Source organism: Fistularia commersonii, chromosome 24 (genome assembly GCF_037954325.1).
Source record: "Fistularia commersonii isolate RoL2024-O1a breed Wild chromosome 24, RoL_Fcom_v1.0, whole genome shotgun sequence".
Lineage (NCBI taxonomy): Eukaryota > Metazoa > Chordata > Actinopteri > Syngnathiformes > Fistulariidae > Fistularia > Fistularia commersonii.
Genome location: NC_141307.1, coordinates 7,501,554 through 7,524,224, shown reverse-complemented (window position 1 = coordinate 7,524,224; position 22,671 = coordinate 7,501,554). Strand labels below are relative to the sequence as shown.

The 22,671-nt window shown below is 45.0% G+C and overlaps 4 non-coding genes and 1 pseudogene across 4 annotated transcripts; all 5 read left to right on the top strand.

Moving 5' to 3' along the window:
- Positions 1-11,879: 11,879 nt before the first annotated feature.
- Positions 11,880-12,049, top strand: LOC147219873 (U2 spliceosomal RNA; annotated as a pseudogene).
- Positions 12,050-12,691: 642 nt separating this feature from the next.
- LOC147219872 (U1 spliceosomal RNA) lies at positions 12,692-12,855 on the top strand. The gene has a single exon (XR_015108236.1). It is a non-coding gene; the product is annotated as a U1 spliceosomal RNA (small nuclear RNA).
- Positions 12,856-14,043: 1,188 nt separating this feature from the next.
- Positions 14,044-14,162, top strand: LOC147219871 (5S ribosomal RNA). Its single transcript, XR_015108477.1, has one exon. It is a non-coding gene; the product is annotated as a 5S ribosomal RNA (ribosomal RNA).
- Positions 14,163-20,684: 6,522 nt separating this feature from the next.
- On the top strand, positions 20,685-20,803 carry LOC147219870 (5S ribosomal RNA). The gene has a single exon (XR_015108610.1). It is a non-coding gene; the product is annotated as a 5S ribosomal RNA (ribosomal RNA).
- Positions 20,804-22,179: 1,376 nt separating this feature from the next.
- On the top strand, positions 22,180-22,298 carry LOC147219869 (5S ribosomal RNA). The gene has a single exon (XR_015108568.1). It is a non-coding gene; the product is annotated as a 5S ribosomal RNA (ribosomal RNA).
- The last annotated feature ends 373 nt before the right edge of the window (positions 22,299-22,671 follow it).

The window sequence follows — 22,671 nt, the reverse complement described above, 5'->3', positions numbered from 1 at the left end:
ATTAATTGAAAATAATAGCAGAGTTAACTCTCCTCTCCTCTCAATAACTTTACAATATGATTCACTTAACTTCAGCATATTTGGCTGTTTAAACTATGAACAGTAATACACATAGAACTTTAAGATTGACAGTAATAACGTTATCTAATTATTTTAACATTACCCGGGCACAGTACTCCTCATCATTTTAGTCCGGCAAAACAGCCCGCAGGTCTGCGGCGGACAGTGATGTGTCCTTTCTTTCTCTCTTCCCACCATCCTGTCTTGTATGTATCATGTATCTTTTGAGAGTTCCCATTCCAGTCTCTCTCTCTTGCTAACCTGCAACTCGATGCCGAGCTTCTTCAACGTTGGCACAGCATCCACCAGCGGAGGAAATGTTTTCACTCCCGACTCCAAGTTGATTCTCAGCTGCGCCGGATAGCGGCACATTGCCCGGATCTCCTTCTCCTTCAGCTGCTTGATCACTCCTCGGACCCGCGTTCTCTTCCTCTGTATTTCTGGAGAGTAATCCTGGTTAAAGTAAATCACTCCCTTTTGGAACTTCACTCGTTTTTGGGCCCATGCTTGTCGCAGCACTGCTTCCTTTTTCTGTATAATCCAGAAACCTCACGATAATGGAGCGCGGAGGCGCTGAACTCGCAGGCTTTAGCCCCAGTGATCTGTGTGCCCTCTCGATTTTTACATTTAGCTCGGGCGGGAGTTGTAGCGCCGTCTCAATTAAGTTCCTCACAAAACCAATCATGTCACCTTTCTCACTTTCCTCGGGGACTTGATAAATTCTCAGATTGTTGCGGCGCATCCGATTCTGTAGATCGTCGCACATGTTCGTCAGGGCCGCCTCCCGTTTCAACAGGTGCCTCAGCATCCTCTCATGGCGCTGGCTTGTGTCTTCCACCTGGCATACCCTGGTCTCCGCTTCCTCAGTTATCCGCTCTAGCTTCTCCATCCTTTGAATCAATCCTTTGAATATACATTTTTACCATATATATGCACTCTCGCCATGTCTTTCCTGTATGTTCCATACATTTTCTTAGTATGTTTTTTACTGTTTCATTTGTTCTTTCCACTAACCCTGCAGTTTGTGGATGATAAGAACAATGTCTCTTTAAGTCAATGTCCATAACTTGACCCATTGTGTACAACTTCATTTATTCTCTGCAGTATGCCATGGGTTGGCAGAATATATTTACAGATAGGTTTAACTACAGCTTCCGCATCAGCTTTTGTAGTGGTTGTGTTGCACACGTGAATGATGATGATTCAGTGTGTAGGTTTTGCGGGTTTTGTTGTCGGCTGTAACACAGACATTAGCCACATTACTGACGTCCAACACAGCACTGAACTAATGCTGTGACCTCGTCTCGGCAAACTAATCACAGTTGGTTTCACGCCATCCTGTGGTGGAATGTGGTACTACATACTTACGAACAGTGAATGTGAGGAAAGGAGCAAGTTGCTAACTCAGGAAATAAAATACATTAATATCAAAAAAAAAAAGGGAGGGGGATGTCTGGTCTTTGCGCTCTCATAGTTGCAATTTGGATATAATATCTTTATCTCACCAAGTTGACAGTTTTTGGCACAAGTTGTAATTCTTAAGAGCTGGTGTCCGAAGCTCAAATTTCCCGATAAGGATGTGATTATACACAATACAGAATCTAAACAATGTATACATTCACTCAAATCCAGCCGCAAGAATGAAAGATAAAGCCATTTAGTCAAAAATGTTCATCACCCAAACTGAAGGTGTTTGGAACAAGTTATAAATTACTTTGGAATTCTTTAAAGCTGGTTTCTGTTGTTGAAATATGTTAAATAGGATTTGAACTTACACAAAATATGTCAAATGTATAAATATCATGTTGCAGGTTTAGTAGGTTTTAACAAGTTGTAAATTACTTTTGAATTCCTTAAAGCTGGCACCTGTTGTTGAAAATTATTGAATAGGATGTGATTCTGCACAGTATATATCATCTTTACTTAAATGCAGCCAACAGTTAGAAATATAAAGCCATTTGGTCAATTTTTCATCTCAGCCAGTCGAGGGTTTTTTTGCAAAAGTTGTAAATAACTTTGTAATTCTTCAAAACTGGTGTCTGTTTTTGAAATATGCTGAATAAGATATGATTCTAAACAATTAATGTCTGATTCACTAACATCCAGCCAGATGTTTAAATGATAAAGGCATTTGATTGAAAAGTTCTTACCTCACCAAGTTGAGGATTTTTGAAAAAAGTTTTGAATAAGAAGTGAATTGTTAAAAATTGGTGTTTGGTGCTGCAATATGTTAAATATGAAGTGATACTACACAATATATGTCACATTTACTGAAATCCAGCTGCAGATTTAAAACATAAACCCATTTGGACATAAAGTGTTTATCTCACCAGTTGAAGCTTTTTAGAACAAGTTTTAAACAAGAAGGGAATTCTTTAAAATTGGCGTCTGGTGCTAAAATATGTTGAAAAGGACATGATTCTACACAATACATGTGACAATTACTGATATGGAGTCGCATCTTCAAAGGATAAAGCCATTTGGTCAAAAAGTGTTTATCTTCCAAGTTTAAGGTTTTTGGCAAAGGTATTTGCCAACTTTGGAATTCTTTAAAGCTGGTGTCTGGTGCTGAAATTTCCCGATTAGGATGTGATAATACACTATGGAAACAATGTATAAATTCACTCAATCCAGCCGAAAGAATGAAAGACAAAGCTATTTACTCAAAAATGTTTCACACCAAATTGAATTTTTTGGAACAAGTTGTAAATTACTTTGGAATTCTTTAAATCTGGTGTCTGTTTTTGGAATATGCTGAATAGGGCGTAATTCTACACAATATATGTCACATTTACTGAAATCCAGCCATTTGGACGTCAAGTGTTTATCTTACCAATTGAAGCTTTTTAGAACAAGTTTTAAGAAGAAAAGAATTATTGAAATCTGGTGTCTGGTGCTAAAATATATTGAAAAGGACACGATTCTACACAATATCTGCGACAGTTGCTGATATGGAGCCACATCTTTAAAAGATAAACCCATTTGGTCAAAAAGTGTTTATCTTCCAAGTTTTAGATTTTTGGCACAGGTTGTAAATAACTTTCGAATTCTTAATGCTGGTGCCTGGTGCTGAATATGATGTGATTCTACACAAAGTATGCCATCTTTACCTAAATCTACCCAAAGGTTTAAACCATAAACCTATCTGGTCAAAACTCTTCATGTCATGATGTTGAAGCTTTTTGGACCAAGTTATAAATAACAAGTGAATTCTTAAAACTGGTGTCTGGTGCTAAAATATGTTGAATAGGCCATGATTCTACACAATGTCACATAGACTTATGAGTCTGAAATTGGAAATTGAAGGTGTGATGCTCAATGTTGTTAGTGGCTATGCCCCGCAGGTGGGATGTGAATCTGAAGAGAAGGAGAAGTTCTGGAATGAGGTGGATGAAGTGATGCAGAATATTCCCAGAAATGAGAGAGTGGTAATTGGTGCAGACTTCAATGGACATGTTGGCGAAGGCAATAGAGGGGATGAAGAAGTGATGGGCAGATTTGGTATCCAGGATAGGAATGCAGAGGGACAGATGGTGGTAGATTTTGCAAAAAGGATGGAAATGGCTGTAGTGAACACCTTTTTCCAGAAAAAAACAGGAACATAGGGTAACTTATAAGAGTGGGGGTAAGAGCACGCAGGTAGACTACATCTTGTATAGATGCGGTAACCTGAAAGAGATCAGTGACTGCAAAGTAGTTGTAGGTGAGAGTGTTGCCAGACAGCATAGGATGATGGTTTGTAGGATGACTCTGATGACAAGGAAGATGAAGAGGACAAAGGCAGAGCACAGGACAAAATGGTGGAAGCTGAAAAGGGAGGAGTGTTGCATGGTTTTCAGGGAGGAGTTGAGAAAGGGTCTGGGTGGCCACGGTGAGCTTCCAGATGATTGGACAACAGCAGCTTGTATTATCAAGGAGACAGATAGGAGAGTAATTGGTGTGTCATCTGGAAGGAAAATAGATAAGGAGACTTGGTGGTGGAATGAGGAAGTGCAGGAGTATATGCAGAGAAAGCGGTTAGCAAAGACGAAGTGGGATACTGAGAGGACTGAAGAGAATAGACAGGAGTTCAGGGAGATGTGGCGAAAGGTAAAGATACAGGTAGCAAAGGCAAAACAAAAAGCGTACGATGACTTGTATGCTCGGATGGATAGAAAGGAGGGTGAGAATGATCTATACAGGTTGGCGAAACAGAGAGATAAAGATGGAATGGGTGTACAACAGGTCCGGGTGATTAAGGACAGAGAGGGAAATGTATTGAGAGATGCTAGAAGAGTGATGGGAAGATGGAAATAGTACTTTAAAGAACTGATGAATGTGGAAAATGAAAGAGAGGCAAGGGTAGAAGAGGTGACTATTGTAGACCACAAAGTAGCAAAATTAGTAAGAGTGAAGTGAGGAAGGCATTGAAGAAGATGAAGAGTGGAAAAGCAGTTGGCCCTGATGATACACCTGTGGTGGTATGGAAGTGTCGAGGAGAGGCAGCGGTAGATTTTCTGACTAGATTATTCAACAGGATCTTAGACAGTGAGAAGATGCCTGAAGAAAGGAGACAAAGTGTGCCTATTTTTAAGAATACAGGGGATGTGCAGAATTGTGGCAACTATAGAGGGATAAAGTTGATGAGCCATACAATGAAGTTATGGGAAAGAATAGTGGAAACTAGACTGAGAGCATAAGTCAGCATCTGTGAACAGCAGTTTGGCTTTATGCCTAGGAAGAGTACTACAGATGCAGTATTTGCATTGAGAATGCTAATAGAGAAGTACAGAGAAGGCCAGAGGGAGCTGCATTGTGTTTTTGTAGACCTAGAATAGGCATATGACAGGGTGCCAAGAGAGGAGCTCTGGTATTGTATGAGGAAGTCTGGAGTGGCAGAGAAGTATGTTAGACTGGTGCAGGACATGTATGCTAGCTGTGAGACACTGGTACGGTGTGCTGTAGGGGTAACAGAGAAGTTCAAGGTGGAGCTGGGACTCCATCAGGGATCAGGTCTGAGGCTCTTCTTGTTAGCAATGGTGATGGACAGGCTGACAGATGAGGCTAGACAGGAATCTCCATGGACCATGATGTTTGCAGACATTGTGATCTGTAGTTAGAGCAGGGAACAGGTTGAGGAAACTCTAGAGAGGTCGAAGTATGCTCTAGAAAAGAGAGGAATGAAAGTTAGTCGCAGCAAGACTCAATATATGTGTGTGAATGAGAGGAACTCAGGTGGAACGGTGAGGCTACAGGGAGTGGAGATCAAGAAGCTGGAGGATTTCAGGTACTTAGGGTCAACAGTCCAGAGCAACGGAGAGTGTGGAAAAGAGGTGAAGAGACGGGTCCAAGCTGATTGGAATGGGTGGAGAAAAGTGTCAGGGGTACTATGTGATAGAAGACTATCGGCCAGAATGAACGGAAAGGTGTACAAGACAGTGGTGAGACCAGCGATAATGTATGGACTAGAAACTGTTACAATGACCAAAAGACAGCAGGCAGAACTAGAGGTTGCAGAGATGAAGATATTGAGGTTCTCTTTGGGAGTGACCAGGATGGATAGGATCAGGAATGAGTCCATCAGAGGGACGGCACATATTCGATGTTTTGGGGAGAAGGTCAGAGAAGCCAGACTGAGATGGTTCGGTCATGTACAGAGAAGGGATAGAGAATATATTGGTAGACGCATTCTGGAATTGGAGCTGCCAGACAAGAGGTCTTGAGGAAGACTAAAGAGAAGATTTATGGATGTAGTGAGAGAGGATATGAAGGTAGTTGGTGTGAGAGAGGAAGACAAAGAGAATAGGGTTAGATGGAGAAAGTTGACTCGCTGTGGCGACCCCTGACGGGAAAAGCCAAAAGAAGAAGAAGAAGAAGGCTTCCTATTGGTCGGCCGTGCACCACGTGACAGGGGAGATGCGGAAGATGCATCAGCAATGTTGTTTTAAGTGAAGATGACGGTGCACCCTCTCAAATTGCAAATAATAACAAATTTGATGGCAGACATCTCAAAGATCGTGAAGACGAATGTTTAACGTGCCATTTGGTGCGTCTACTGTATTATGTTGGTAGATGATAATGCAAAGAGGCAGGAGGGTTGTGGGTGACGTGTGACATAAGTTTGTTAACTGGACAATCTGTCTCTACGCCTTGCTTCCGTGTACCGAAATAAATTCCCACCAAGGAATCCGATCTTAGCGCAAATGGATTGTGTTTGACGACAAAAGACGACAGCCCCGATCCGTCCACCACACTGGTCGCGTTTAAAGACTGTCAGACCGGGATCGTGGCAAAGTTCTCCCGTTTGTAAAACAATAGAAACCAATTGTGGCATCAGGAGGATGGACGGAATGTGTTCTGTGTTCTGACTTCTTCATGAAAATTGAAGTGTCTGTGTCGTTTCGGTCATTCCAGCCTATCGGAACTCAGAGTTGACGTTTTTCTTGTCGTTGAATGGCTGCGATGGCTGACCCTGGATCAGCTTCTGAATGGAGCAATGCATGACTCAAAAACTTTTGTATTAGTGGTTGTATTTGTACTTAGGAATCAATTACATGCTTGTGGTCATGTGGCACTCTCGTCTGTTGTTTAAACACATTTTCATCTGCTTGTTCATATGGGAAACGAAAACATTATTATTGAAAATCTCTGGTAAAACTGTTACAATGTTTTTTTTAATTTTACTGAGTTCTAAATCCACCTTTCTGTGAAAAGGATTTTTTAATCATCTCTGAACAAGCAAGGCTGATTTGTAGCAACTTGCACAAAGATCTACAGACACATTTTTAATTGCGTATTGTAAATGTGTAATACTGAAACACATCTCTTGTGTGTTTTGTAATAAATTTCAGGATGAGTAGAAAAGTCTGATGTTTACAACCTTTCAAGGGAAATCCTGCTTTTCCAATCCAATCCAATCTGTATCCTGTCCTACAACCCACTGAAGGGATTCAATGCAGCGTTGGTCTGTTCTGCATCTGAGGCTTCCACCATCCAAGGCTGGACCTGCAGCTCTGATATCAAAGGAATGGCTGTTTCGACGAGGTGGAACCGTGGCCAGTAAGCTTTCCTTTCACGATGGAAATGCTCCCTTACTTGTTGGCTTCCAACTTCTTCTTCCCCAGGTAGTGTTGGAGTGAAGCTTCTCCAGCTGGCATTTGGTAGAGGTGATGGTGGGGATCTAGGTGGTCATTTCATGTTCTTTGACTGTTGTACTGGGGGGCTTTTCCAATAATCATTTGGAGGCAGCCGCTGTCAAGCCTGCAGTAGCTCCCCTCCGTCGTTCCACCGAGATGCACCGATGATCATCTCCATTGCCATGGTAAAGGCTGGAGGGGATGTGACGCAGCCTGCCCTGAAGCCCACTTCCAATGATCACCATGTTTTGTACTCTGTGGTTGTTTTACAGAATAAGAAATGCTGGAGGAAGCTTCTGACCAGGTTTGTGGGGGGTTTCATGCACTTGGAAGAGGTTGAAGGCCTCCCAGATGACAGATGTGGGGATGGATTAAGACGCCTTGGCTTGGTTGAGGAATAAAACATGCAGGTCTCTTCTGTACCCTTTGAAGATTTTATTTGTTATTGTGTTTCAGGTGAGTTTGGAGTGAGAAGTTATGACTTGTTATCGCGAAGACATGCACCGGGGGTTCAAGATATGTTTAAAGAGGACAGAATTCACGCAGAGGTGCACTGTTTGTCATAGCTTCATTTTGACATTGATTTTCAGTCCAGTCAAGGTGCTGTGAGACTTCAGTGTGTTGTTGGTGCTGATTGCCATCACCCTGTTCATAGGTGAAACTAAAAACTTGAATGTTGTATTTGAATATTTGACAATTTGATTAAAATAAGCTCAAAATGATCATTACAGTCTAAATCAGCTCATTTTAAAATGTTGATTTGAATAGGTGTCAGTGCCCAGTATCCAGATAAAGTGGGGCAAAACAGTATTTAGTCAGCCAACAATTGTGCAAGTTCTCCCACTTAAAAACATGATAGAGGTCTTTCATTTTCATCATTGGTATACTTCAACTATGAGAGACAGAAAATATCATTGTCTGATTTTTAACAAACTTATTTGGACATAATGATGGAGAATAAGTAGTTGGTCAGGAACAAACATTCATTGCAATACTTTCTTATATACCTTTTGCTGGCAATGACAGGTCAAAGGTTTTCTGAAAAGTCTTCATAAGGTATTCTAGGGGCGGGGAAACTTTTTGGCTCAGGGGCCGGATTGACTTTTAAAATTTGACAATATGATACATGTAAAACAAAAAATGTATTTGTGAACAGTACATATCAGACTCTTTTGATATTTGCTTTGAAAATAAAACCAACTTGGTTTTGAAGGCTCTGACCTTTGCTTGCATTTCATTCACAAACGTTTTTTTCGGTTGGATCTTCACGTCCAGCTCATTCATGTGTGTCAGTAGGTCCACAGTAAATGTTAAATAACAAAGCCAATCCGTGTCATTCAGTTCAGGATAAATTCTCAAGAGTTCTGAAGTAGCTCCAAAAATTGATAATCTACAGTTTGAGCTCCCACATTCGTTGATCCAATCATACATATCAAGCATGAATTCTGTACCAATCTTTGATTGGCCAGATGTGGCCTGTTTAAGAATAAGAATAAGAACAACTTTATTTATCCCAAAGGAACTTGTTGTGCCAGAGTTTCAAGTAAAACATAACAATAATAAATAATAGTCGGAAGGAGGGAGAATAAGAAATACAAATAAAACCATAAAGTGTCAAAGGCAAGGCTATAAAGTGTTTTAAGGTCTTAAAAAGTACAAAGACTTGAATATCCCCTTCGGCTGAAGGGTTTGCCTACCCTTGATGTATTCACAGGGTTTTTACACACTGTTGCTGGTAGTTTGGCCCATTCCTCCATGCAGACCTCTTACCTCTTGTAGATCCTGCCTACAAAGCCACTCCTTCATTGCCCGGGCGGTGTGTTTGGGATCATTGTCATGCTGAAACCAGCCACGTTTCATCTTCAATGCTCCTGCAAATGGAAGGAGATTTTCACTCCAAATCTCACAATCCATGGCCACATTAATTCTTTTCTTTCAGCCTTTCTGATCAGTCGTTTGGTCCCTTTGTAGAAAAACAGCCCCAAAGCAATGCTTCACACTGGCAATGGTGTTATTTTGAATGCGATTCAGCATTCCTTCCCCCAGCTACGACACACCTAGCTTTTACTAAAAAGTTGTATTTTGGTTTCATCTGACCATAGGACATTCATAGTCCTCTTTTGGATCATCCAAATGCCCTCCAGTAAATTTAGATGACGCGATGGGACACATACTATCTCAGTAGAGGGACACATCTGGCACTTCAGGGTTTGAGTACCTGGCGGCGTAGTGTGTTACTGATAGTAGCCTTTATTACTTTGGTCCCAGCTCTCTGCAGCTCATTCTCTAGGTCCCCCTGTGGGCGTCTCATCATTTTGAGCCCTCGGGTTGAGCTCTTGTTTGGAGCCCAAGATGGAGGGAGATTATCAGTGGTCTTGCACGTCTTCCATTTTCTAATAATTGCTCCCGCAGTTGATGTCTTCACACCAAGCTGCTTTCCTAGTCCAGATTCAGTCTTCCCAGCCTGGAGCCGGTTTACATTTTTGTTTATGGTGTCCTTAGACAGCTCTTTGGTCTTGGCCTGATTGAGTTTGGAGTGTGACGGTTTGAGGTTGTGGACAGGTGTCTTCTATCCTGGTAACCAGTTCAAACAGGTGCCATTAATACAGGTAAGGTGTGAACAGAGGGGCATCTTAAAAAAGAAGTTACAGGTCTGTGGGAGCTCTGTGATATCTTGTTTGTTGGTATTTTACTGAAGAATTTACCAGTTCATTTATTAAAGATCTTTAACCCCAGCACTGTCTCTCATAGTTAAATAGCAACAGAGGGTCAAATGTGCAAAGACAAAAATGACTCGGATTGGGACAAAGTGGGGATAAAAAATGGATGAAGTTTTCCTTGTTTTATTCATTATGAACATTTTCCATCAGCCGTGTTACAGGCATTGCTTTTCCAGGACATATTTGCAAATGTTACCAGTATGTATTTAATTAAAAGTAAAAAAAAAAAAAGGTTAATGGGTAAATACCTCATTACAATGTGAACACCTGCAGTTCACAGACAAGAGCAGCTTATGTGTTTGTGTTTTTACCCGCTGTGGTTTATATTCAGATGAGCTCCAGATGTCCAGATGTCACTTTCTAGGACTTTCAAGTTGCTCAACAGTGCTCATTATCACGGCATCTCCTCTGGTCCTGCTCACTCTAGGTGAACAGCAGGGGGGCCAGGGCGGGTCGGTGTTGGATCTCAGGTAAGACAGAACAACAAGGTGCTTAGAGGACGTCAGTCACTCCTACAGAGCCAGGATTGAAGATCTGTACCCAGGGTCCTGTGGTTCCTTGTTTTCCTGCAGACGGGGATGATGTTGGAGGTCTTGGAGCAGACCGGCGCACAGAAAGAGACTCCTGGGCTGCTGGGTGACTGGACTTGGACCTGATTCATCAACAGTGTGTCAGAACTTCTCTCCATTCAGTGCATTTAAAAACCTCTGCATGTCATCGATGGTGGTCTGGCATCAGTTAAGCCACAGAATGCCAGTATAAGAGTTCAGAGAAGCGGGACTCGGGATGAAAGTGTCGACGGAGGGGATTCCACAGGTCCCACATCTCTTTTCTTAATTCATAATTTAAAGTACAGTTAATGCATATGGTTAGAATTAATTCGTATTGTTTGAAGTAGAATTAATTTATATAGTTCGAAGTAGAATTGAACCGAAGAGTTTATGGACGTTTTCCGAACATACCCCGTTAACGGAAGTGAAGAAGGGAGCTGTCGGTCCCTGAAGGCTCCAGGGTTCCGCGATTTGTTCCCGGTCAAGAGCGCTGTCCAGCCCCGCGACGTAAGTTCACTTTTACAGAGAGTAGTGACGATTTCTCGACCTACAACCGAATTGACCGTGTTTATAACATCCGCGAAGCAACTCCTGGTGATTTTTGACGGTAATTGAGGGCCTTTCGGCCGAGAAATCTCGACAACGTCACAGATTTCGTGAGCTGGGGTAAGGCTAACTAAGCCGCTCCGCTAGCCAAACAGACTAGCTCGCGGCCTTCCGCCATCTTGCCTCGGAGCGCGTCGGTAATTGAGTGTTGGCGACTCAAACGACATCGATAAAGCGGTGGTCTAGCCGAGCGCGATCGGCTCCGTCCGGACCAGCAGTCGTCGTAACAGCCGGTATTAGCCGGTGCGGGGCGGGGTTAGCGTTCAAGGCCGATGAAGGCTGTTTGGGGTGCCGGGGTCCAGTGGGTGTTCGCCACGGGACGAGATGATTTACCGTCGTGTTTAAAATTTGTTCTGCTGGTAGTGACGAAAACATGAATGTAATTAAATGTAAATGTGGATTTAAATCCATTTTACTGTTGTCTTGTGTTCGTGACGTTTTTTGAATTGTGTTTCCCGGCGATGAGCAACGAGTCTCTGTGAGAGCTGGTCGCAACGATGCGGTAACCAGACGGGTTCACAAGATGGCGCCCGTTTGCAGCCCAGTGTATCGTGAGCGGTGCAAACGTCCCGTTTCCACCTGTGTCTTTTCTCCTCACGGGCGACTTTTTGCAACATTCCAGGTGGATTTGAAGGGGACACGATTCCAAGAGTCTGGTTGTTGAAGTCCTGGGTTTACTTTGATGCTTCGGCGTCCTGTCGGGGGGGCGTGCACCACGTGACCGGGCAAATGCGGAAGATGCTTCAGCCATGTTGTTTCTTGTATGAAGTCGTGAGTGAAGCTGACGGTGCGGGGAATCCGCTGGCGTCGAGCGAGGACGCGGGGCTCTCGCTTCTCGGCCTTTTGGCTAAGATCAAGTGTAATATCTGTTCTTATCAGTTTAATATCTGATACGTTCCCTATCCGGGGACCAAATATTAAATTGATTTTTGGAACAGGGAGGTGGAATAGGGGCTTGCTCCGGTATTGCAGTATCTCTGGGAACGATGCACCCCCCGCTTTTGTGACCGATGTCAAGGTTGCCGTGGCCTCCAACAACGTCATACGTAACTGACACACACGGGATCTAGATCTTGTCTGTGCCCTGCGTGACCAGCGACACTGTCCCTGTTGTTTCTGCCGGTAGGGAGCGGTAGATAGCGACACACGAGCGTGTCTGCCTGAAACCCTGTCCCTACCATTCGCCCCGTGCAGCCCGATAAAATCCCACTATGGACCAGAACTGAGCCTAAATGGATCGCATTTGAAACGGATGGATTGCCCCCGATAGACTGTGTCAGACTGGGCTCAGGGGGAAGTTCTCCCGGCCGTAGAGCGGCAGAAACCCCTCGCGGCATCAGGAGGACGGACGGAACGTGTTCCGGTTGTCCTCTGACTTCTTCGTGAAAATTGAAGCGTCCGTGTCGTTTTCGGCGTCCCGGCCCGTCAGAACTCAGAGTTGACGGTTTTTTGACGGAGTGTGTGTGTGTGAGTGTGCGTGTGTGCGCGTGTGCGTGTGTGTGTGTGTGTGTGTGTGTGTGTGTGTGTGCGCGCGCGAGAGGGATCGCGTGTGAGCTCCCGGAAGAGTCCGCGTGGGTTCCCCCCCGACTGAGAACGGCGTGCGTGTGAAAGCGGTCCGTGCGCGGGACGTGTGCGACTCATACTTACCTGGCAGGGGAGATACCATGATCAAGAAGGTGGTTCACCCAGGGCGAGGCTCAGCCATTGCACTGCGGTCGTGCTGACCCCTGCGAATTCCCCAAATGTGGGAATCTCGGATGCATAATTTCTGGTAGTGGGGGACTGCGTCCGCGCTCTCCCCTGTCGTGCTGTTCAAGAGCAAGTCTGTGTCGCTGGAGGCCGGGTTCACTGTTTATGGTCGCGCGCGCCCACCCTCCCTGGCCGGGCTGTGACCCAACCAGGGAGTTGTCGTTGCACATGGCAGGCGCACCGCGAAAGCGTGGATTCACGATCGGGCCAGAAAACAATCCAGAGTGTCCAAGTCCCTGAAATGCTCCTGCTTCTTGATCTCCACTCCCTGTAGCCTCACCGTTCCACCCGAGTTCCTCTCATCCCCACACATGTATGCTGTCTTGCTGCGACTAACTTTCGTTCCTCTCCTTTCCAGAGCATACCCCCACCTCTCTATAGTTTCACCGAGACACTTTACAGTTCATAGTTTATTTTGATTTCTAATTCTGCCTTTTATTATTTATTACTGTTATATTTTCTGGAACTCTGGCACAACAGTTTCCTTCGGGATTAATAAAGTTGTTCTTATCTTATCTTATCTTATCTTATCTTATCTTATCTTATCTTATCTCGACCTCCACCTGTTTTCTGCTCTCACTACAGATCACAACGGCATCTGCGAAGGTCACGGTCCGTGGAGATTCATGTCTACCCTCATCGGTCAGCCCGCCCGTGCGTCACCATTGCGAACAAGAAGGGGCTCAGGGCCTATCCCCGACGGAGTCCCGCTTCCACCTTGAACTTCTCTGGTACCGTCTTACAGCACACCGCACGCACCACTGTCTCCCAGCTAGCATACATGTCCTGCACCAGTGTAACACACTTCTCTGCCGCTCCAGACTTCCTCATAGGATACCAGAGCTCCTCTCTTGGCAACCTGTCGTAGGCCTTTTCTAGGTGTACAAAAAGGCAATGCGGCTCCCGCCGGCCCCCTCTGTACTTGTCTATGAGCATTCTGGGCGCAAATACTGCATCTGTGGTACTCGTCCTTTTTTTCTATGTGTATTTTATTTATTTTTCTCTTTCTCTTGTCATTAACTGTCCCGCCGTGCATTCGAGTCCTGGTATGGCCTTTGCTAGCTCCCTCTTTACCTTAGGTAAAGAGTTTCTGATATTTTTTGGTTATAGTAACCTTGGGCGCCACTGGCTGTAATCATGGAAACGCAATAGAAGGAGCTCCTGACAGATGTGGAAATGACTGGAGGTGGAAAAGACGGAGGACGGCTGCTTATGAAATGTCCTTCCGCGTAGACTAGTCTGGTTTACGGCCATACCACCCAGAACACGCCCGATCTCGTCTGATCTCGGAAGCCAAGCAGGGTCGGGCCTGGTTAGTACTTGGATGGGAGACCGCCTGGGAATACCAGGTGCCGTAAGCCTTTTTTATGTTCGTCCCCTCTGTCAACAGCAGGAGGTGCTGTCTCTCAAGAGCGCCAACATTTCACCCGCGGACACACGCCGCTCATTCCCTTGTGTCTGTCCCACCGGAGTCACCGTGAAGCCCGGTGCGACACGCGCTCAGTCATAGTTCCCCGCCTTACCTTCTTCGGTCACTTTCCGTTGTCTCGCCGCCTGCCTCCGTCCGTCGCTCGCCGCCTTTCTCGTCATCCCCGTACAGTATTTCTCCATGTGTGCTGAATTTCTTTTTCTCTCGTTTGTGCCTCTCGCTGTTGAATAATCCAGCCGCTGACCTCCGTACCGCTGGCTCTCCTAGGCACTTCCAGGCCTCCAAATGTACGTCATCAGGACCTACTGCCTTTGAACTCCTCATCCTCTTCAATGCCCTCCTCGCTTCTTTTTACACTTGTCTCTGCTCCTTTTGCGATCGCCAGTAATCAGCGCTTCTACCCTTGGCTCTCTTTCATTTTTCCCCATTCATTCATCATATTCCTAGGAGTCTGGTTGTTGAAGTCCTGGGTTTACTTTGATGCTTTGGCGTCCTGTCGGGGGGCCGTGCACCACGTGACCGGGCAGATGCGGAAGATGCATCAGCCATGTTTTTTTTTTTGTAAAGCAGGAACATCGGCCTCCACGGGGACCTCCGTCTCCGGGGCGAGACGGAGGTCTTATCTTATCTTATCTTGACCTCCACCTGTGTTTTGCTCTCACTGCAGATCACAACAGCATCTGCAAAGGTCACGGTCCGTGGAGATTCACGTCTACCCTCATCCGTCACCGTTGCGAACAAGAAGGGGCTCAGGGCCTATCCCCAACAGAATCCCGCTTCCACCTTGAACTTCTCTGGTCCCGTCTTACAGCACACCGCACCACTGTCTCCCAGCTAGCATACATGTCCTGCACCAGTGCAACACACTTCTCTGCCGCTCCAGACTTCCTCATAGGATACCAGAGCTCCTCTCTTGGCAACCTGTCGTATGACTTTCAAGGTGTACAAAAAGGTAATGCGGCTCCCACCGGCCTTCTCTGTACTTCTCTATGAGCATTCTCGGCGCAAATACTGCATCTGTAGTACTCTTCCTTTTTCCATGTGTATTTTATTAAATTTTCTCTTTCTCTTGTCATTTACTGTCCCGCCGTGCATACGAGTCCTGGTATGGCCTTTGATAGCTCCCTCTTTACCTTAGGCTTTAGCCTTAGGCTGTAGCCTAAGGTAAAGAGTGTCTGATGATCTTTGGTTAGAGCAGTGTAGCACCCAACCTCTTAGTTATTGCAGTGATAGTACAATGGTTTGGGCCCTGGGAACGTTACTTCGATGAAATTTTCAATGGTAAACAGGAGAAACAATAATACCTAATTTTTTGATAACTTAAACTTATTTATGCTTTTTGATTATAGCGGTGCCTCCATCTCCTAAGGATAAAATATGAATTAAGACAAACACAGATCTCTTTAAGTACAAATTTAAAGTTTAGTTTCACAAAATTAAAAGAAAGAAAAATGAAATAAAATTGGTAGTGCGTTCATTTGAGATTTTGTCGCTTTGCAACTACATAAACATATTCAAAAACCATGTACATCCCTTCAAGTTCAGTCCAGTTCAAAAACCATAACCTTAAAGTCCTTTTTGTTTTTCTCAGAAAGTTCAATCGTGGCAGGCCTGATTCGATGCTCGGGATCGTTGGACCAGAAAAACAGAAAATGTCCGTTTCACTTGTTCACAAGCCCCAAAATAAAATGCATGTGCTTTGATGTACTCACTAATCCTTTTGGTGTTGAAGCAATGGATAGTCAAATGTTGTCCATCACCATGCGATTCCCTCTCGGCAAACGGGTTAGCAATGACTTGGCATCACGAAGTGCACTCGGTGAAACTCATCGGTTAAGCCTCAGCAGAAACGTCCAGAGAATTCCTCTCGGTCCACTGAGCATCAAAGGTCTCCAATTCCAAGCTCATATACTTTACATACAGAGTATGAAATTAACTCGCGGTAAAATGCTAACAATGCTAACGCTCGATTAGCATCGCATATGTGCACTTAAACATATCGTCTAAGCATAAAAATCATATACATCGAGTACTCACTCATCACAGGGTTAAATAGTCGAAAACAGCAACGTAGACTCTGCATCCACAATGTTTTATGACCATTCTCCTTTCAGCTTAGCTTCACAAACTTCCCTCGGCAAACGCAGCAGTCGAATGCCTCGCGCCTAGATGTTCTATTGCCTTCCTCATTCACATCCCGCCCTCACGCATGGGATTGGACACTAAGTGTACATCAACCAATACAATTAAAGAAAATACCATATTGACACTTAACAAGTTCGGATGCAAACAAAAGCACATGTTGAGCTGTACGTTTCACACAAGCTTGCGGCGATTAAAAGCACGATTCCCAAATAAATGACAAAAACCTTAGATAAGATTAAACCTTGTTTTTAACCATTTATGAACACATTTTAAACATGAAATATTAAATGTTTTACAGCCATTTCAGTCTTATTTAATTTTACTTAAATGTTAAAACATCTTTACATTTTAGCCTGTATGGTCTGTAATGACATTTTAGACGGGCTACATCCTCCCCCTTCTAAAAGGTATAGATGTCCTCATCTAACTGTACTGTTTAGACTTAGATCTGTAGGGGCATGTTTTAGGATGTTTCACAAGATCAGGGTTTCCTCTGGCACTGAGATTCAAGTGAATGACCATGCTCTGGTGCACAATAGTCACAGGTTCCCCAGCTTGAGTTCCAGGTTTATCATAGGTCAAGCGGATCACTGGTTTTACTTCACGCGTTGACTTTCTGCTTCTAGGGCTGGTTTGAGTTCTCAACTCCACATCAGTGTCTTCAGCTGTATCATTAGTATCTGCGTCCTCGTTGGAGGACGGATATTCCTCTTCCTGTGAACTGACAGAATGTACTTTCTCCACCTCCGGTTCACTCTCAGATGAGGGGAAATTTTCAAAGGGAGTATGCTCTGGGGTGGTTCGGTCTGGTATGGACAGTGGTTTCCTGACCTTATCATAGGTTGGGCACTCGTAGACACACTCATACTCAGATTCAGAGTTTAAAGAGATGTCAGATGTCTGATCATTTTGGTGATGTGTTTGATGTCTTAAGAGTATGTTGTCTCCTGGTAACTGGTGTTCTGACTCTTTTAGTTTGTTCAGAATTATCTGGAATCCTGACAAGATAACCAATTTGTAGAAGGTGGTCTCTGTGTAGAGTTTTGACACTTCCAGTTCCTTGTTCGGGTTTGACTCTGTATACAGGTAAGTTGGAAAACTTTTTAATCACAATATAGGGTGTGGATTTCCATCTATCTTGTAGTTTGTTTCCCAGTTAGGCCAACATTTCTTATGAGGACTCTTCTTGTAGAGGTTGGTCTCTTACTCATTGATCATAACAGGTTTTGTTTCTCAGATGGCTCTTGGTTGCACACTCTGCAGCTAAATGGTAAGCTTTTTGGAGTTCTTTTCTCATTTTGTCCACATACTGTAGGTGAGACGTCTCTGAATTACCGTCGAGAGCTGTACCAAAACAGAGGTCAACAGGCAATCTGGCATTGCGCCCGAACATTAAGTAGTATGGGGAATATCCAGTGGACTAATTTTTAGTGCAGTTATACGCATGTACTAACTGACTGATATGTTGACTCCAGTTTTGTTTCTGCACATTTTCAAGCGTTCCAAGCATTGAGAGAAGTGTTCTGTTGAAATGTTCTGGTTGAGCATCACCTTGCGGATGATAAGGTGAGGTGCACGACTTTCTTACTCCAAGCATGGATAAGAGTTCTTTTATAAGGCGGCTTTCAAAATCTCTACCTTGGTCTGAATGTATTCTAGCGGGTAGTCCATAATGAACAAAGTACTTTCCCACAATACTTTGGCAACTGTAACTGACTTTTGGTCCTTTGTAGGAAATGCCTGAGCATACCTTGTATAACAGACCTGGGCATTGTACGGCCCACGGGCCACATCCGGCCTGCGGGATGGCACTGACGGGCCTGTATGACAGACCTGGGCAATGTATGGCCCGGGCCACATACCTTTGGTTGACTCTGACCGCCATTGTAAGGTTAATTGGAAATTACAAAATAAACATACTTTCTAATTTCACCTCATTCATGGGCTAAAGCTGCACTGCTTTTATTCTGAAGTTGTTTTTTTTTTAATTCACGCACATAATGACGTAATGCGTATATCAAGACATGCGCGCGATTGAATCACAAGACAACTTTCACCCTCAAAAATGTCCGCTCAGGCTAAAAAAAGAAAGGTAGATGCCGAATGTAGGATTTTCAACAAAAATTGGACAGCTAAGTATTTATTTACTGAAGTTGGAGGTAAAGCTGTGTGTTTAGTTTGCGGGGAGCAGATCGCCGTGTTTAAGGACTACAATTTGAGTCGGCATTACCAGACGAAACATGCAGAGAAATATAAAAACCTGACTGATGATGAAAGAACGCGGACATTGGAAGCTTTGCTAGTTAAGCTGCAAACGCAGCAAGGCTTTTTTACCAAGCTTCATACATCCAGGGATGCAGCAACCAAGACCAGCTTCGTGATATCCCACAAAATAGCCAAAAACAGCAAGCCATTCGCAGAGGGGGAGTTTGTGAAAGAGTGCTTGGTAGACTCTGCAGCACTAATATGCCCTGAAAAAAAAGCGGCATTTGAGCAAGTCCCGCTGTCCAGGCGAACCGTGACGAGAAGGATCGAGGACATTGCGGGGAATCTGGAGCTACAGCTGCAACGTGAAGTGCCAAGTTTTGACTTTTTCTCCTTGGCTTTGGACGAGAGTTGTGATGTCCGCGACACAGCCCAGCTACTCGTATTTGTCCGTGGGATAGCGCCGGACTTCAAGATTACGGAGGAGCTGGCAGCAATGCGGTCGTTAAAAGGGATGACGACAGGGAGCGATCTCTTCACTGAGGTAAATGCTTGTATGGACACGTTGGGACTGAAATGGGACAGACTGGCAGGTGTCACCAAGGACGGTTGTCCAAATCTTACAGGGAAAAATGTCGGACTTTTAAAACGCATGCAGGATAAAGTGACTGAAATTGACCCTGATCAGAAATTGGTATTTTTACATTGCATTTTACACCAACATGTGTTGTGCACATCAGTGCTAAAAATTAACCATGTTATCGATGTTGTTACTAAAATAGTTAACTTCATCGGGGCGCGGGCACTGAATCACAGACAGTTTATAACACTTCTGGAGGAGCATGAGAGTGAGCACAGTGACATTGGCTACCACACTTCTGTGAGATGGCTCAGCCTGGGCAAAGTGCTAAAAAGAGTCTGGGATCTGAAAGCAGAAATCCAGGAGTTTTGTGAGACAAAAGGCAAGGCCATCCCAGAGCTTGCAGATGAGGACAGGATGGCAGATTTTGCATTTGCTGTTGATGTGACTGCACTGATGAATGAACTGAACACCAAGCTGCAAGGCAAGGGCCTTTTTGTGCATGAAATGCAAAGCCCGGTGAAGGCTTTCATGAGAAAGATACAGTTTCTTTCAAGACAACTGGAGAGTGACACTCTCACTCACATGCAAACCCTGACAGAAGTCACACCATCAGCTGATAACCTCTGCAGGTACTCATCCATGTGAGGAGCATTGTATGGTGTGTTTTCAAGGTGATTTGAGGATCTTAGAACAATGGAGAATGACATGCACATGGTTTCTTCTGCCTTTACCTTCCGTGTGGATGATGCACCCAGTGATTTTCAGCTGGAACTCATTGACCTGCAGTCTAATGTAGTACTGGCAGAGCACTTTAAGTCAGGATCTCTGCTGGATTTCTACTCTTCTCTCAAGGAGGAGAACTTTCCAAACATTAGGAGACATGCTCAGAAGATGTTTGTTCTCTTTGGCTCTACCTACATTTGTGAACAAACATTTTCAATGATGAAGTTTACAAAATCCAGGTATAGATCCTCTCACTGATGATCATCTGTCAGCTGTGCTTCACATCTCCACTTCAGAAATTCAACCTGACTTAGATGCACTTGTTAAAGCCCAGCAGAGATTAGATTTCTCTCACTGAACAAGAAAAAAGAACTTTAAAACACCAAATGAGGTAGCTAGAGCTCCTCTCTTGGCAACCTGTCGTACGCCTTTTCTAGGTGTACAAAAAGGCAATGGGGCTCCCACGGGCCTTCTCTGTACTTCTCTATGAGCATTCTCGGCGCAAATACTGCATCTGTAGTACTCTTCCTTTTTCCGTGTGTATTTTATTTATTTTTCTCTTTCTCTTGTCGTTAACTGTCCCGCCGTGCATTCGAGTCCTGGTATGGGCTTTGCTAGCTCCCTCTTTACCTTAAGTAAAGAGTGTCTGATGATTTTTGGTTAGAGTAGCCTTGGGCGCCACTGGCTGTAATCATGGAGACTAAATAGAAGGAGCTCCTGACAGATGTGGAAATGACTGGAGGTGGAAAAGACGGAGGACGGCTGCTTATAAAATGCCCTTCCGCGTAGGCTCGTCTCGTTTACGGCCATACCACCCTGAACACGCCCGATCTCGTCTGATCTCGGAAGCCAAGCAGCGTTGGGCTTGGTTAGTACTTGGATGGGAGACCGCCTGGGAATACCAGGTACCGTAAGCTTTTTCATGTTCGTTCCCTCTGTCAACAGCAGGAGGTGCTGTCTCTCAAGAGCGCCAATATTTCACACACGGACACACGCCGCCCATTCCCTTGTGTCTGTCCCACCGGAGTCACCGTGAAGCCCGGCGCGACACGCGCTCAGTCATAGTTCCCCGCCTTACTTTCGGGACACTTTCCGTTGTCTCGCCCCCTCCGTCCTTCGCTCGCCGCCTTTCTCGTCATCCCCGTACAGTATTTCTCCATGTGTGCTGAATTTCTTTTTCTCTCGTTTGTACCTGTCGCTGTTGAATAATCCAACCGCTGACCTCCGTACCGTTGGCTCTCCTAGGCACTTCCAGGACTCCACATGTTGGGTACGTCATCAGGACCCCCTGCCTTTGAACTCCTCCTCCTCTTCGATACCCTCCTCGCTTCTTTTTACACTCATTTCTGCTCCTTTTGCGATCGCCAGTAATCAGCGCTTCTACCCTTGGCTCTCTTTCATTTTTCCCCATTCATTCATCATATTCCTAGGAGTCTGGTTGTTGAAGTCCTGGGTTTACTTTGATGCTTCGGCGTCCTGTCGGGGGGCCGTGCACCACGTGACCGGGCAGATGCGGAAGATGCATCAGCCATGTTGTTTTTTTTTAAAGCAGGAACATCAGCCTCCACCGAGACCTCCGTGTCCGGGGCGAGACGGAGGTCTTATCTTATCTTATCTTGACCTCCACCTGTTTTCTGCTCTCACTACAGATCACAACGGCATCTGCAAAGGTCACGGTCCGTGGAGATTCACGTTTACCCTCATCCGTCAGGCCGTCCGTCACCGTTGCGAACAAGAAGAGGCTCAGGGCCTATCCCCAACAGAGTCCCGCTTCCACCTTGAACTTCTCTGGTACCGTCTTACAGCACACCGCACAACTGTCTCCCAGCTAGCATACATGTCCTGCACCAGTGCAACACACTTCTCTGCATAGGATACCAGAGCTCCTCTCTTGGCAACCTGTCGTATGACTTTTCAAGGTGTACAAAAAGGCAATGCGGCTCCCACCGGCCTTCTCTGTACTTCTCTATGAGCATTCTCGGCGCAAATACTGCATCTGTAGTACTCTTCCTTTTTCCATGTGTATTTTATTTAATTTTCTCTTTCTCTTGTCATTAACTGTCCCGCCGTGCATTTGTGTCCTGGTATGGCCTTTGCTAGCTCCCTCTTTACCTTAGGCTGCAGCCTAAGGTGCAGTGTGTCTGATGATTTTTGGTTATAGTAACATTGGGTGCCACTGGCTGTAATCATGGAAACGCAATAGAAGGAGCTCCTGACAGATGAGAAAATGACTGGAGGTGGAAAAGACGGAGGACGGCTGCTTATAAAATGCCCTTCCGCGTAGGCTAGTCTCGTTTACGGCCATACCACCCTGAACACGCCCGATCTCGTCTGATCTCGGAAGCCAAGCAGCGTCGGGCCTGGTTAGTACTTGGATGGGAGACCGCCTGGGAATACCAGGTACCGTAAGCTTTTTCATGTTCGTTCCCTCTGTCAACAGCAGGAGGTGCTGTCTCTCAAGAGCGCCAACATTTCACACACGGACACACGCCGCCCATTCCCTTGTGTCTGTCCCACCGGAGTCACCGTGAAGCCCGGCGCGACACGCGCTCAGTCATAGTTCCCCGCCTTACCTTGTTCGGTCACTTTCCGTTGTCTCGCCGCCTTTCTCGTCATCCCCGTTCAGTATTTCTCCATGTGTGCTAAATTTCTTTTTCTCTCGTTTGTGCCTCTCGCTGTTGAATAATCCAGCCGCTGACCTCCGTACCGCTGGCTCTCCTAGGCACTTCCAGGACTCCACATGTACGGTACGTCATCAGGACCCCCTGCCTTTGAACTCCTCCTC